Genomic DNA, 16069 nt, shown 5'->3' on the forward strand with positions numbered 1-16069 from the left:
CACCCGCCCCCACGGATGCGAGCAAACAATGTGATATGTTCTTTCACATCCGAGGGGAGGGAGCTTAGGTGCACACTTACTTTTTGTTAGCTAGAGAGTCCAGGAAGGCCTTTGTAAAAGAAGGTTGCATGTTAGCTCACTTTGTATGTATGCATGGGTGTAGGTAATATGTGTGAATGAGTGACTGTATGAAGGAGTGTATGATGTATGGGGGGCTGGGAGTGCATGCAAGTGAGCGAGTGTATGGTGACTTGGATGTTTAAGTGTGTGTGGGTGTGTGTGGTGTGTGCACACACTTATGTGTAATGCTGGTCCACTACCATTTGATACTTGGGCTCCAAGTCTGACAACCCTTGGGGTAGAACAGAGGGGGCAGATCCTCCAAGTTTGCCGTGCCCAGTTTCTGAAGTGGCCCCTCCCACCACCTGTTAGCCCGCAAAATGTAGATTCCGTTGCACCCCTGTTCTGAGCATGATGAATGCTGCATCACCATAGATCCTTGACACCACCTTTTATACCCCTCTCTCTGCTTCTCGCAACAGAGATCTACACGTGTGGGTGCTAGAAACTCTTTGAGATTTTTAAAAATGCAAACGATTACTTATCAGATCCTCCGAGGCAGCCGTGCTGGTCTGCTGGAGTCCCTCTTTTGTTTGTTGATGACATGAACGCATCAAAGTGATTTCAGCACCCCTGCATTGCTTCCTCCCAGGGGTGTTAAAAATTAACTGTTACTTTTGCCCTCCCCCTTTTTCTGCCACCTATACACACACCTGCTCCCCATACCCCCGTCACCCCCAATTCAAACGTCATTTGTTTCCTCCACTCCACCCCACAATGAAAACACAGTGAAAAAACTGCATTTAAATGCCTAACATGTCATTTTCCCCTTCAGCATGCAGTTTTATACAGCTTCCCCTTCCTACCCACCATTCCCACCTCTTAAGGGACATGCCCAGATCAATAGCCACCCACCCCTCCCATTACCTGCAAACACTACTGCACCTACAGCAATTGAAACGCAGATCGCCAACGGATGAGCTTTTTGGCAGCATGTTGAGGGGACTTTTCGCCTAAGCAGTATTTTCCAATAAATCTATTCAATGCAGCTCCTCCGAGATAGTGCAGTGAGACATGACACTGGATTATTCACTGGGAGGTCTCCATGGGCGTAATTTTAGAGGGGGGACGGGGGTGTTTGTCCCCCCCAACTTTCATGGCACACCATTTTGTCCCCATTCATTTGGCTGGGGCACTTTTTCTTCAGATGTCATGTCCCCCCCAATATTTTCAACAAAGTTACTCCACTGGAGGTCTCTTTGAAGGTTCAAGCGCTCGTAGCAAACACTGGTTGAATAGGGGCGGAAAACGAATTGCCAACAGAGTACAAGGTTGGAATCATCTTCACTTATAAAGGCGTAATGTGTAGTGGGAGGTCTGTGGAAGAGTACAAGATTGGAAATGTCCTTAATTATAAAGGCGAAACACACACGGGGAGGTCAGTGGTGCATCCAGTAACCATGATTACCCTCTGCAATGGAGCTTAAGGTGATGAGCTGGAATGTGAGGGGTTTGGGAAACTTCCCAAAATCACATAAGGTCATGGCTTATGTTAATAGGCATACGGTAATGGGGTAAATGAGCTTCTCCTAAGGGAGACACATGCGAAAGGGGCGTTGAGGGGCAAACAGATTTTTCACCTCGTATTCAAACCAATCTAGTGGGGTCATGACACTAATTCATATATCAGTGAAATCTATCTTAAAGAACAACTATTTAGATAATGGGGCAGTACGTCATTCTCCACTGCTTCATCAATGATATAGAATTACTGCTGGTTAACACCTATGGCTCCAATATCGACTCTCCTGAATTCTTTGATGTGGTGTCAATACTCACTAGTTACATCGGGGTCCCGATCATTTGGGGATAAGGGACATGAATCTGATCAGACCAGTGACTGGTCAGCTGTGGCCCCCAGAGCCGGGTCAGGCACAGCTCAACAACTTTCTGCCCACATGGAATACCTGGAACTGGGCGACACATGGCACCTACTACACCCACGAGAGAGAATACATGTTCTACTCATCCATACAAAATAGTTCCTCACGTATTGACACATTTGTGATATCTAGCTGGTTGGATAGAGTCGGGGACATTGTAATACTTCCCTGCACTCTTTCTGATCATTCCCCAGTAGTCCTGACTCTAAACACAGTCAGGCCACCTGGGTCCGGTAGTGCTTGGCATTTCAAATCTGTAGCACTTGGAGACATGGTATTTAAGACAGGGATCGGATCAGATATTGAGACATACTTTACGTGTAATGTGACGAGTACGACGCTGCCGGCGCACAATGGGAAGCCTTTAAAGTCTACATCCCTGGAATGTCAATCTCTAAAGAAGCTGGGGTCTTAAAAACCATTAGGAACGACCTTCAGCGCTCCAAAACCAAACTCAATTCCCTGAAGCTGGAAAACTCCAATCACTCAAATCCGCAGGTGCTAGTGCAGATACGGTCTGAACTAGAACAATTTGAGACGCACGGGTGCTCTACTTCTCACGGCCACAAGCAGCCAGAAAATATGTGGAAGGGGAGTGGCCAGGGTAGGACATGTGGTGTTGGCAGTGTGTTTCGGTGGGTGGCCAGAGCGAAATGTTTGAGAATTGTCTTCATTTCCAGCCAATTTCAGAGACATTTCCCTGTGTCCACTCACCGAAACACGTCGCCAACAACAGATGTCATACTTTCTCGTGTTCCCACAGGTGTCCCGACGAAAAAGGTACCTCGCATGTGTGAGTGCACCTACCGGGGGCGCAAAAGGAAAAGGGTAACCCACTGGTAACCCCAAGCCTTTCGCCACTGACCATTTTGTTCATGTGGTCAACCTACAGATTTGGGCCTAGGGTGTCGAAGCCAGCAAGGAAAACGGGGAACCCCATGCATTTCCCAAAAGAGGACACCCGTGGGAATGCGCAGAGGTCTGACTTGCGCAAAGCGGCTCAGAATTTATTACCCAGAACCCCAGACAAAGTGAACATTGTGTTTTTTCCCCACCAAATATCACACTTTGTCGGGGATTGTGGCTAATAGAAACTGGGGCAATTTGCGCAAGGCAGACCTCTGTGGATTCCCACGGGTGTCCTCTTTTCGGAAATGCATGGGGTTCCCTGCTTTCCCCGGTGGCTTGGACACCCGAGGCCCATTTCTGTATGTTGTGCCGGTCGGCAGAGCATCTCAAATTCCGGTCAGAAAACAGACTTGGGGTTACTTGTGTTTTAGGCTTTCCCCTTGGCGGCCAGGTAGGTGCACCCACACATGTGAGGTACCTTTTTCATCGGGACACCTGTGAAAACGCGGGACGGTAGGCCATGTGCTGTTGGGGGCGTGTTTCGATGGGTGAGCCGAGCGAAATGTGCGGAAAATGCGTTTTTTTCCCCCACATTTTGGACTTTGCGGGGGTGTCTGGGTTATAAATTCTGTGGCGATTTGGGCATATCATACCTCTGCGGATTCCCACGGGTGTCCTCTTTTCGGAAATGCATGGGGTTCCCTGTTTTCCCCAGTGGCTTGGGCACCCGAGGCCCATATCTGTATGTTGAGCCAGTCGGTAGAGCGTCTCAAATTCCGGTCAGAAAACAGACTTGGGGTTACTTGTGTTTTAGGCTTTCCCCTTGGCGGCCAGGTAGGTGCACCCACAGATGTGAGGTACCGTTTTCATCGGGACACCTGTGGGAACGCAGGACGGTAGGCCATGTGTTGTGTTTGTGTGGTTTTCATAACGTTTTGACCCATTTGCTGGTGGCCTTTGTCACACAACCCTTTCATTTCCCAAATGTGACCTACATTTAGTCGCTGCTTTAGGCACCATACACTTTTGTAACCTGCACAAGTCACCTACCCTTGAAAAGTTCTGCCTGTGCTCTTTCACAAAATGTATGCTTGCCGTTCCTCACCACATTGGTTTTCCCGATTTACACATGCTAAGTGCGTCTGTTCAGGCCGTGAGCGTAAAACTCCTGTGTACCATGGCTCAGTGTTTGCCTTGTGGTATTGCTTGTTTTATAAAACACTACAAAAAATGTGTGCTCCCCTAACTGCAAGAGTCGGGGGGAATGTAGCGGAGCATTGCTTTTCTCAAAATTCATAGAAGCCATTGCCGTACCAAGCCAACCATGTCCAACACATACCTTTTTTTTCTGTCATTTTCCCGCTTTTCGCCCAATCTATGGCAGTTTCCCCCTACCTAGTTGTTGCCTGACCTATGCAAATCACCCCTTCCGAAACTTGGAATTTTGTCTACTTTTCAGAAATACTTGCCTTTCTGTCCTCCAATTCGGCTTTCCTACCCTTTTCTTCCATTCCGTCCATGCATGTCCAATTGGCAAAAATGGCCAAAATCGCCTACCTCTCACAAAACGGTTGATAACCACATTAAAATAATTTTTTTTCGTTTCCACTCAACCTGTTCTTGAAAGCCAGGAAATTGGGGAATTCAGCACAGCAAACCATTTGTTCCTAGCTCTTACAAGGAAATAACCACAGGCTTCTTTGTACATCATATTATTGGCATGTTTTCTCTCACCCCCCCTACAGCAACCTAGGATTCCTAGGTGGCGTTACGACCGCCTACATGTGGGAGAAAAAGGAGGCAACTTTGGCGGAGATACCTCATGTAACAAAAAAGTTGCAAGCCATTGAATGGCCACATACCAAAATCACCAAAAAAGGCCCTGGCACTGGGGAGAAATACCCATGGCACTTAAGGAGTTAAACTGCTATACTCGGGTCCCACTGCCAGAGTTTTAGTGAACTCCTGCAAATCATAACTCCTGGGCCTTGGGAGGGCACTCGGCAGGGCTGCCCACTCTCCCCGATCCTTTTCGCCCTGGTCATCGAAACATTGGCGGATATTATCTGCGCCCGTCATGGACACCGGGGAATCCACCTCAGTGGACCACCCGAAATTGTCACTTTATGCAGACAATGTCCTATTGTACGCGAGATCCTCAAATAAATGTGGACCCAATCCTCAAAGACCTAATTCAGCTGGGGTGCTTCTCCAGATTCACGATAAACCATTCCAAGTCACGGATATTCCCACTAACTAGTAGTACTAAGCAACCGTGTGGCGGATACCACCTCTGTTGGTCCCCCAATGGGATTAAATGCCTAGCAGTGTGGGTCTCTTGTTCGAGATCCTTCCACTTGAGAGATAACTATGGGGCGATGGAGGGCTATGTGATGGGCAGGCTGGCCAGATGAAGGGCACTCCCTCTTACAATGGCGGATAAGCTGTCCCTAGTAAAGATGGTGTTGGTTCCCAAATATATATATATATATATATATTGGCCTGGCAGGTCCTTCTCCAAACTCTACGGGCTCTGCGCACAATTCCTGTGTCATGCCGGGGCGGTCCGGAAAACGTGGGTGGATATAACCCCTCTCCCCCCCATATGATGGGGGGAGGGGGCTTCATGGCCCCTTACCTCGAGCTATACTGGTTAGCCGCACAGGCCCAATATGCCCCCTACTCCTATGGGGATAAGATACAACCAACTTGTGTCAGGCTCAAGCTCCTGTCAGATCCTCCCACTGCCCTCAGAACTCTCGTGTTGGATGGCAAATATAAAGACTGCCCATTCGATCCGGTGTCCTCCACGGTCCTAGCCTGACATTGCATCTTCTCGGACTACACAAAGACCACCCATACTATAAATGGCTTCTGCTGTGGAAATTCCCTGGTCTAGGCCCCTCCTGGCACACTGCACTGGCAGTACAATGGGGACATATTGACTACAGGGGCGTGGACGATCTATTCTCAGATGGGACATTCATCACCCCACAAACATGGTGGCAGGAACATTCTGGCTCAGGGATGGAACCTATGCAATATTACTGGTTACAAGCAGCTGTCCAGTCGCAGAGGCCATGTACTGGCATTCATTGCCAATTCTTGTGGCAGCCGCCGTATACTATCAACACTCTACAAAATGCTGGTGTATGATCCTCCTCGATCACGAGGACACGCATCAGCTGGTTTGACTTGGGGATCTAACTGTCTGACGCCCAATGGAAACGCATGTGTGCACACACTAAGCATACATCCTTAGATTCAGATGTATACAATATAAATTGTTAAAATGTATTACACCCCCAAAAAAACTCAGGCAGATCTCTCTGGGTGGGCAGTGTTGCTGTCCTAGGTGCCATTTTAGCCCTGCCGATCACATGCATATGTTTTGGTCCTGCACCCAATTGGGAACATTCTGGGACATTGTGTTCTCTCTCTGATGTTGTGCATATTACCCTTGAACGCTCCACCTTGGGTGTCCTGTTTGGTATATGGGCTAATCTCCCGAACAAGAGACTTGGTTCATTTGTAAACACAGGTTGTATAATTGCCAAGAGATGTATACTGCTGAAGTGGAAACATGTCTCCCTGCCCAAGGCCAAAACCTGGATTTTGGCACTGACCTGGGCCCAGAACACTGAGGAGATATATATTGACACACTGCCCCCCACATCTGGCACCAGTAATACCTGGTCGGCGTTCCGTACCTATCTGGCTGGCCTTCCATTAGATGAATATTTGAATGAATGCCACAAAGTAAACCTACTAACTATACTATCCCAGCGTGCAATGTAATGTATGTACCTCGGATACCTCATGAAATGATACTGTTGTAATACACTGTATCTCTGTTTTCCTCCCAGACTTGAACGCTCACAGTAACCAAATTACTTTGTTTAGTTTGCCAAATAAGCAAAAGTAAAAAAAAGAATTAAACAAAATGTCAAAAGTGGCTCCAGCTAGGGTGACAAGACAGCTCCGGTTATGCCAGGACTGTCCCGGTATTTGCCCTTCACTCCCTGCATTCTGAGACTTTCATTTTAAAAACCCCTTCCTGGAATTGGATGGACAGGTGGATGTCCTGATTTTTGCCTGGATCCGCTTAAGAAATCCTGATATTGGGCAGCCACTGCGGCTCTCCCCCCGCCACCTGCTTTTCACCCACTGTGACCCTCCCCCTTCCTCCATGGCCTCTATGTTCCAATCAGAGCTATGTGCCTGCAGTACAAACCCAGACATTGCTCTGGGACAGGCCCCAACATAGAAGCAGGACTACAGTGTAATTTGAGTCGTGTTTGTGTTTTTAGTCCTTTTTGTATTTAAGGCCACGGACACTGTAGCCCTACGTCTGAGTGTGGTCTGTCCCAGTTTTTTTTATTTTGAAAACCTGGTCTCCCTACCTCCAGCACCAGTGCGTCACATTGTGGGTGCTAATGGCAATATGACCTGTGGCAGCAGGTTGTCCATGATGGGCTTTGCTTAACTCGGGCCCTAAATTTGGGCGACTGACCATTCATTGTTACTTGTAGGGTCAGCTTGCTGCTACTGGTTATGTCTCGTAACATTGGAGTTTTAATGCCGAGGGCCTTGGCCACTGTTTTGTTTTTCGCACCTCAATACGCAATGTCTCCCTTGGCCACCATCTCACCAGGTAAATGTTCACTGTAAGGTTCTGAACACCTATACCAGCTGTTTGTTACAGCCCCCCTCCCCAACCACCTCGCATTCAAACCTCCAAAAAGCAGCATTCTTTAGGCGCTAGTCCCACACTGCAATCGCATCGTTTTCAGGTTGCCAGCAAAGTGCATTCCCCCTCCCCATCTAATGTTCTCCGCTGCTTAAGTCAACTCGCCCTATGTCTTTACTCCCGCTTGCGCGAGTTGGTCCAAATGTTTTTGTAGTGTCCCCCGGCCCCTACATTTTTCTTCTTGCTTGCTACACTTTATAGACCTTTCCCTTGTGGGACGTGTTCTTCATCTGTACGAACTGTGCACCTATATGGAGGCATTAACCTCATACGATCAGTATAAAGTGAAAAAAGCGGGGAAACGTAATTAGTTTCCCTAGACTGCAAGGCCACCGTCGACCCTTTCGTTCGTCCATATGTAAGTGCCTACCGAATTCTGTTTCAGATGCCCATGGCATGCAGATGAAGACACCCACTGTAACTTTTGTGGGCCAGAGAGGAATGAGGAGACGGATTAGCGCGTGTACATGTTTGCACATTTGCTGATCCCATCTTGCTTGCCAGCTGCAAACGCCATTTTCAAATGGCATGTTTTCGACACGGCCCTTCAGGTGCACTGTGGCCTGAAATGATGTACTTGTGTGTTTGTTGGGCAAGCCCAGGGCCCCTCTGAAGTCGTGCACCACCATGCAGACACGCCCTCGCACCCTAGAGCCGCAGGCTACTGCTGTACTGCGCTCAGTCACATGTTGGGTACTGAGTGATTTGGTTAGTGGCCTCTTTTCAAGAAAACGCTCAGAAAGTCGTCAGTGCTCCCTCCCTCTCGTGGGGCGGGGCTGGTGCGGCGAGCACTATTGCCGGACAATGACAGCAGCTCGATGAGCACTCAGTGGTGTGTTTGAGCCAGAAATGATTAGCTCATGTTGATAGCCGAGCGTCTGCATGTTCACTGATAAAGAAAGCCCTTTCATTTTGGCAGTCATGTTAGAAAGATTCAGATATTACATAATCACCGATAGAAGTGTGTGCTCTGGCTTACCAGTTATGCTCCTTAAAATATATGAACTTAAAAAGACACAACAGTATTAAAAAAATATGCTTCACCTTGACCTGATAAAAACCAAAATAAAAGCTGCAATATTTGCCTATTAAGAAGCAGCGTCACTAAACGTGAAGTTCCCGCCACCCTTGAACAGTTAACTTTTCCGAAACCACTGGTATACCTTTCCCACAACTCGGGCCATACATTTTTTTTTTTTTTGCGATATGTGAGGCCATATTAATTTCAAACCTTTATTCGAAATAGTCCTTTAGCATACACCTCACTATCAATTAATACATTACAATTTGCAAAAGGGATCAATCAATCTGGTGCAATAGCTTTCCTTTTTAAAACACGGCTGTTAGGCAAGATTGTAAGCAGTAACCTTAGGGTGCACTACAACAACCCTGACCTCCTGGCAATAGGAACGCAACCTTTGGTATAAGTCTGTACTACACAGGTTGGTAGTGTGGACAAGTAGCCAGGCTTATCTCAAGAGGGGTTAATGTGAGCTGTAGGAGTTACACAGAGGTTCACAGTGACAAGTATTCAAGCAAACACTTACACACAGGGTTTCTTGATAAACAATTATTCATTTATTTACCAGTCGGTTAATATAAACTTTCTTCAGAAGGGAGCACTGTAAAACACCACACAAATGTATTTCAAAATTATACACTCTCTTAAGTTCAGAATCAGTAAATGCACATTTGGGATGGGATACAGCAGAGGCCTATACCCACAGGTGACTTCAATTGCTAGGGTGCTGTTGACACTTATGTATTACTGTTGGCATTCAGAATTAGTTAAGAGCAAGTAAAAAGGGAAAGATTATTAGAGCAAACAAGATACCACAAATATTTCTTAAGAAGGCAAATACTTTCAGATCCCCAATAAGAGTCATTCAGTTAAAACAGGCTAAGTCAAAGTCAATAGTCAAGAGTCTATATGGGCTGAAACACTTCTTTGACGGTAAGTAGAAAAGCCTTTGCACAATGTTTCAGAAGTCTTTGAAGAAAAAGATGAATCAATGTAGGGACACAAGCTGTTAGACTTGTGAGTAGTAGAAGATGCAAGCAACTCTACACCAAGAGGCAAGTTCTCTTAGACTTTGTACATTACGTTTAAAATGAAGAAAAGATTCAGCAGATCACTCCTGTTCCTGTGCAGCTCTGCATATCTCACTGTTCCTGGGCCTCAGTCGTGGGGACAAGAGGGAGGACGTCGGGGAACTCCTGCACTGCACTGGGACAGTCAAAACTTGAAACCAGCCAACTTCACATTCAGTGGCTGTTTAGTGTTTCAGCTCCTCGTGTCTGTTGTAAATAGCAACACCGCAGTTCCTGGCTGTTGAGATGGACTTTCTTTGCTTCTCGGGTCCCACACTCTGAGGGGGCTCAGGCTCGGTCAGTCCTGCTTCCTGGGAGTCCGGAGGATCTTCCTGAAGCTCCTGGTCAACTTAAAAGCAACGCACACAAACCAGTGTTCCTCTCCCTGGCTCTACGGTTCCCAGCAGCAACTCTGTGGACTTTCAGCCAGCTCCGAGAAGGATGTCCATGCGGCTTACTTTGGAGTTGATTGGTCCCACCAACTCAAGGGGAGAAGTCATCCTTGCAGGGGCTTCTCTGTCGATGCAAACTTGGCGTTTCGGCAGCAAGGCTCCACCGGACAAACCAACAGTCCAGGAGTTGCAGCAGGCATCCTCTTTAAGTGCTTCTTCAGTTCCTTCGTCCAGTGGTTGACTCTGCCTTCCAAGCCAAAAGACTTGCCTTTTTTACAGTTCTCTCCCTTTCATTCCAGCCGAGCTGTCAGTCACCCAGCAGGATGGCTGTAATTGCCGGACAGTCAGCCAGCCAATCATCACAGAGTGCATTTGGGTCTCCTAGGAGACTAAGCACAGTGAGTTTATGGCACCACCCTCACTTCCTGCCTAGCCCAGACACCCTGGAGCCAGAGGCAGGCTTCACTCGTGAATCCAGCCAAAGACAAAATGAACAAAGGGACCAAAGCTGGTTTGGCGCGCAGAGTAAATCTCCAGAAGGACCTTTCCACAAAGAAATGGCAAAAAAAGAAGACCAAACGCAGCCCGCGGTAAAGGCGCAGAACGGTAGTAAAAACAAAACCACTGCCACCAGACATTGTCAGGAAAGGGTAACATACATTTTTTTTAGGAGAAGCTAGGCAAGGGGGATACTAAGTAACCCCTTCCGCACCCTATGGTACGATAGAGTGTGCTGGGTCTAGAAAGTTACAAATGTAAATTCAATTTCACTTTAATGCTCTGGAAAACCAGTAGTTTATTCCAGAGAAGGTATTTAAATCTTGGGGAAATCGTAGAGACTTCCCTATGTCACTGCACTAAGGGTGCTGTGTGCCACAATGTAAAAGATGCCTATGGAGTTTGTCAGACTCCACCACCAAAAGAAACTCGGAGTTCAGAAATCACATTAAAATACATGAGTGGGAAAAAGGGTCTCACTCTCTCCAGGTTTAAAAAAATCAAGCCCTCAAAATCCACAAAGTTGATGGGGGTCTCTAAGGTAGAGGGAATTGGCACATTTCTGAGAATTCTCCCTAACAACGGGGTAAATACAATATGAATAAGGGACATTAATGCAAAAGAAAACATAAGTACCACATACAATAGGAAAAAGGAGAAGAAAAAGAATACAAGGTAAAAACGCATCTTTAGAATAAGATTTTAACTTCGAGGCGAGCAAAGCTCGCAGCAGAGGGATATTCTACATGGTAACATGTCATCCATCAGCTCATTTCTCAAAAGCCGTGCACAATGAACATACCTAGCCGAAGCAAATACAACTTTCCACTCCAGCGTATTGGTAAGAAGCTGCATTGTTTCCCTTGAGCTTAGTATCCCCATATCAACTAAAAAGGGTGTTAAATACCTACCTTCTCCTCAGCTAAAGTAAAATTGGGCATATCAACGTAAAGTGGGTTAAAGTGTCATCAGCTTGTTTGCAAAGTGGGCATACCCCAGAATTGTGTGGTGACCATTCACGAGTATACCAAGCAGTATACAGGAAACCCAATCTAAAGCAGACATATAGGGAGTGCTCGTAAGGGGGGTGGATTCCATCTAAAAAGGTTTTGCAATTCCCCAGTGAGTTAGATGAAAAGAATTTGGGGCCATTCTTCAAAGAGTGCTTTTGGGCCTCTAAAATCTGGAACGCCTTGCAATTATCTTAAGACCAATTTTCAGCGAGGGGCAACGATTAAGGGTTATCCCAAAAATATCTGGCACTCAACGCGCATAACATTGTTCTTGCGTGAAAAGCCCAACCATGTTGCAAAAAGTCCCTCAGGGCATCTCTATATGGAACCATGCCCGGGGAAGACCAAAGTTTCACCCAATACAAGACTGGCTTTAGGGCAATCAAGTCAGCCATAGATATGTGAGGCCATATTTCGCTTGAGGTTCTGCAGCCATAAATCGTGACGCACAAGTCTGCATCAATAAAACCCAGAGATTGAAATATTCACACTTTTTTTGTTTTCGTCCCAAACATACTCCTGGTTTAATGGTAAAACATGTTTAACTGCTCTTTCGCAAAATGATACAGCAACCCTTCATGAAATGTACAATCGAGCCATGCAAGCATTTTGAGCCAAGGGACAATTGTTTGATAAGCTAGGAGACTGTTGCATGATTTGTGAAGAAAAATAAGAGGCTGTCCGTGCACATTTGTGATGATATGGGGAGAATTGGAAGTACCATTTTTAATCTGTGATAATGGGTTTGTGGACATATCTGAAGACTCTGCTGTCCCGGCAGTTCCTCCCAGAGTTCCAAGTATCTAACCCTGCAAATAGAGCTGGTCACATTCAGCTCATTTGCATACCTGCAATATTTTGTTTTGTGACTGAACTGAGGTGAGCTTCCAGGGATGGCTACTTGGTGGTGCTGTATGTAGCGTGTGCGGCGTGTTGGCTGAAATTGCCTATTGTACGCTTTACAGATGGAAGAGATTTTATTTGTGTTTAAACCCACCATAACATTGATGGTGTTACTTCCATTTATACTGCTTTTCATAATTTCTCCCCCTTCACCTCATCAGGTCATATGTTTTTAAGTTAATTTAAGTGATGTGATATAATGTATGTTGCAAAAGTCACATACTCGCGTCAGTAGGTAGGAGTAACAAAACAGAATACTTCCTTATTCAGTTACTTAACATTCTCTACTGCTCATTCACACGCCCACCAACGTTACACATCTGACATGATGGCCAGTAGGAACATGCCAGAATCTAAATAAAACCCTTTTCTCTCACACACTGGGCGTATGCTGAATGTCGTACACTCGGTCACAGTCGCAACACCATTTTCTACCTTACAGACAAAACAATCATGCACTGACTCACAACACAGACGTCTTCCCCCATGCTTCAAGCAACAGTGAGGGAAACCTCAATAACGCACATATACCCCACAATGACGGGCAGGGGAGGCATGAGCTTTAAGCCTGAGGAGACCATGCATAGCCGAATGGAAACACGACCACAAACCTCCAGCATACAATCAAATATGTATCGGCACACAGACCGTGGAGACACGAGTCCAAAGCTAAATGGGACAATGCAGCGGCATCATGCATATGACTAACAACATGAAGACGCAGCAACAAATGTGAAGCATGCTTACCCAACCCAAACACCAGACTAGCAAAAGGACAGCGCAGCCACTCCGGTCAGGTCCCATTTGGATGGTGAGCTTCAGAGGATGACCCCTTCGGTCCCTTCCAGGCCAAGCAAACTCACGAAATCTGACTCGCCACATGATACATAAAGGGAAAAACGAAGTCCTGCAGGTTTCGCAATCGTAAGCACGTTCACAAATCTTCAAACGTAGCCACAAAATTCACGTTGCCCATCCTACACAGGCTCCCCTAACTTGGCCACAGATTCAGGCCTCACAGATGTCCATACAAATTGGCCCAGTGGTTGCTCAGACAACAAAACCACAACCCAAACGCAAGCCCTCAACAAGGCCTTACCGTATTATTACTTGCGGTACTCAACTAGATTTCAAGCATGCACTGTCACGACAAATCGCTAAATTCCACACACATAAATCTCCGGCCCCAAAACTAGGTAACAAAAGGGACCACATTCACAGCAGATGTAGCACAAAATGCACACCAAACCCCCCATTCGGGTTGCAGCAATACCTTCTACACGGTTTGTCAACCGCAATGGGTACAAATACAACTTTGCTAAAAATGCAACTGGATATTTTTTTTAAATATTTTTTTTATTGTACAAAATGGTTTATTTCAAACCTCATACATTTTACTCAAAACATTATTCACGGTCATATAGTTAAAAAGAATCATCAATAAAATGTACATTCATAAATGTTCATTAAATGTCCATTTCATTGTTAAATACTGGTGCTATTTGCCATCTTCTTTTCATTATTCAAGTTTCTCATTCATTCATTTAAACAATAATATTAAACTTTTTCAAAAGGTGAACTTCTCCAATCACCATGGAGGAGATGCGACTGTGTACAATGTATTTTCAGAAGTACTGTGAGTTCAGTGAATCTATGGAATAAACAAATTGTGGGGGGGGGACTCTTCTCTTAACTACTGGAGAGGTTTGCAAAGAATCATTAAATGTTAAGGGTTTCAACCACGGTTCCACAATGTCGGCACAGTGCAGTTTTTTGAATTTCATGTATTAATTTTATCTCTCCAGCTGGGAGAGTGTTAAATCGGAACCTTAAATCTCTGTATCGACTGTTTGGAGATTGCTCTAAGTATTTCTGGAGACTTCCTTTCTTTTTGCATTCAGTATTGATATAGCTGGTCAGGCTATATTGAGCTCTTTTATCACAAGTTATAATCCAATCTTTTTCTATCACTTTAATTTTGGCCTGACCCGGATTTTCACACGAGTGAACACCTCATTTTGCTCCAATATGCATTCACACTGTTGTTTAAATTCTGCCAGAGGGCCCTTCTCATTGCCATGTTACATTTAGCTCAATAATGTATTCTAAACCGTATCTACTCTGCTGACCACTATCTGAAGGAATAGTAATAAAACAATCCTCAACTGGGTGACGACCAGAAGGGAGGTTAACCCCAACCCAAAGCGTATTATTGTTATAAGAACACGGTTGGGTAATCTTAACACTTTTCTCAATAACAAGGATTCGAGTTTTTCCAATTCAAGATTGTCAAGCCTGGAGTAAATGTCTAGGCCATACATCAAAACAGGGATGGCTTTGGTGCAATAGAATTGTATGAGCAGCCTGGTTGAGAAGCAGCAGTATTTTTTTGTAATGTATAACCTTTGAGCCGCTAACTATCCCCCATAGAGCCTCTTTACTACCCTTTATTTCTTTTGGTTTTGTTAGTGAGAAGTCTAGATATTTAACGTTTTTCACAACCGGAAGTTGTTCACCATTCATTACTCATCTGAATGAATTCAATGTGTACCTTTCGCCTTTATAATTGATAATGCATTCTTTCTTTGGGTTGATTGTTAAGCTATTTAATTTGGCAGATTCTTTGAATCTCCTTAGGGGTCTTTTTAATCCCACCTGCGTTTGATCTAAGAGTAGAATGTCATCAGCGTATGTAACGCAGAAACAACTCGCATCTTTTAATTTGGTTGAGATGAAGGAAGCACTTCCCACAAGTTTGGCAGATACAAATTGAAAAGGCATCCCGCTAACACGCATCCCTGTATTAGCCCACAAGAGGTATCTATCAGGGCTGATAGATCACCTCCTTTTGTGCCCCTTGTCAATTTTCTAGCTGAGCTGGCAGATTTGGCATCGTATGAGACAGTTAATTGTTTTCGTCTGCTATTTCTATTTTTCATGACCCAATGGATGGTTTCCCGATTATTGAACACCATCTATTGATTCATAGGATTTTGAAAGTGGTACGGGTAGCCAAGCATTCAGCGGCACACTATTAAAACCTCTGGGACGTTAATCTTGTTCTTTCCCTTTTTGAGAAATGGCCTCCTAAAACCTCTGGAGTTTCTTTCTGCTTGTATAAACGTACCAAAACTAGTAACAGGGTGATTGATTTTCTGACTTCTCCAAACAATCCGATGTGTGGTTCAGTGTTTAAGGCAGTATGAACAGGTTTTGGTCGGTTTGAAGAGGTCCATGGGTACCTTGTTCTAGTCAGTCTGTAAATCTTTTCAGCCAGTCTCTTACCGCACGCTTGCTAAATGGGTCAAGGACGTCAAGGGAGCCATAGCCTCGGAGGCATTCTGGGCAGGGGCCATGCCGGAAGATATTCTCAAATTGGGCAAATGTTGATAACTTTTATGTGTTTTCCTGCAAGCCTGTTGTGAATCCTTCGATGTCTGGCATGGCATGGCTTTGAAGTATTGTATAATAGGAGCCTCCGTGCCTTGTCTTAGAATGCTGATTGGTCCTAGTCTTATGACAGTCGCGATTCTATTAATGGCACAGAGACAAGTATTATCCCTCCCATGG

General features: G+C 45.4%; 1 protein-coding gene across 2 annotated transcripts in view; it reads left to right on the forward strand.

Moving 5' to 3' along the window:
- Positions 1–16069, forward strand: part of GOLM1 (golgi membrane protein 1) — a 499462-nt gene that overhangs the window by 105644 nt on the left and 377749 nt on the right. The window lies entirely within an intron of this gene.

This window comes from Ambystoma mexicanum, chromosome 6p (genome assembly GCF_040938575.1).
Source record: "Ambystoma mexicanum isolate Mex_15411 chromosome 6p, UKY_AmexF1_1, whole genome shotgun sequence".
In the NCBI taxonomy this organism is placed as follows: Eukaryota; Metazoa; Chordata; class Amphibia; order Caudata; family Ambystomatidae; genus Ambystoma; species Ambystoma mexicanum.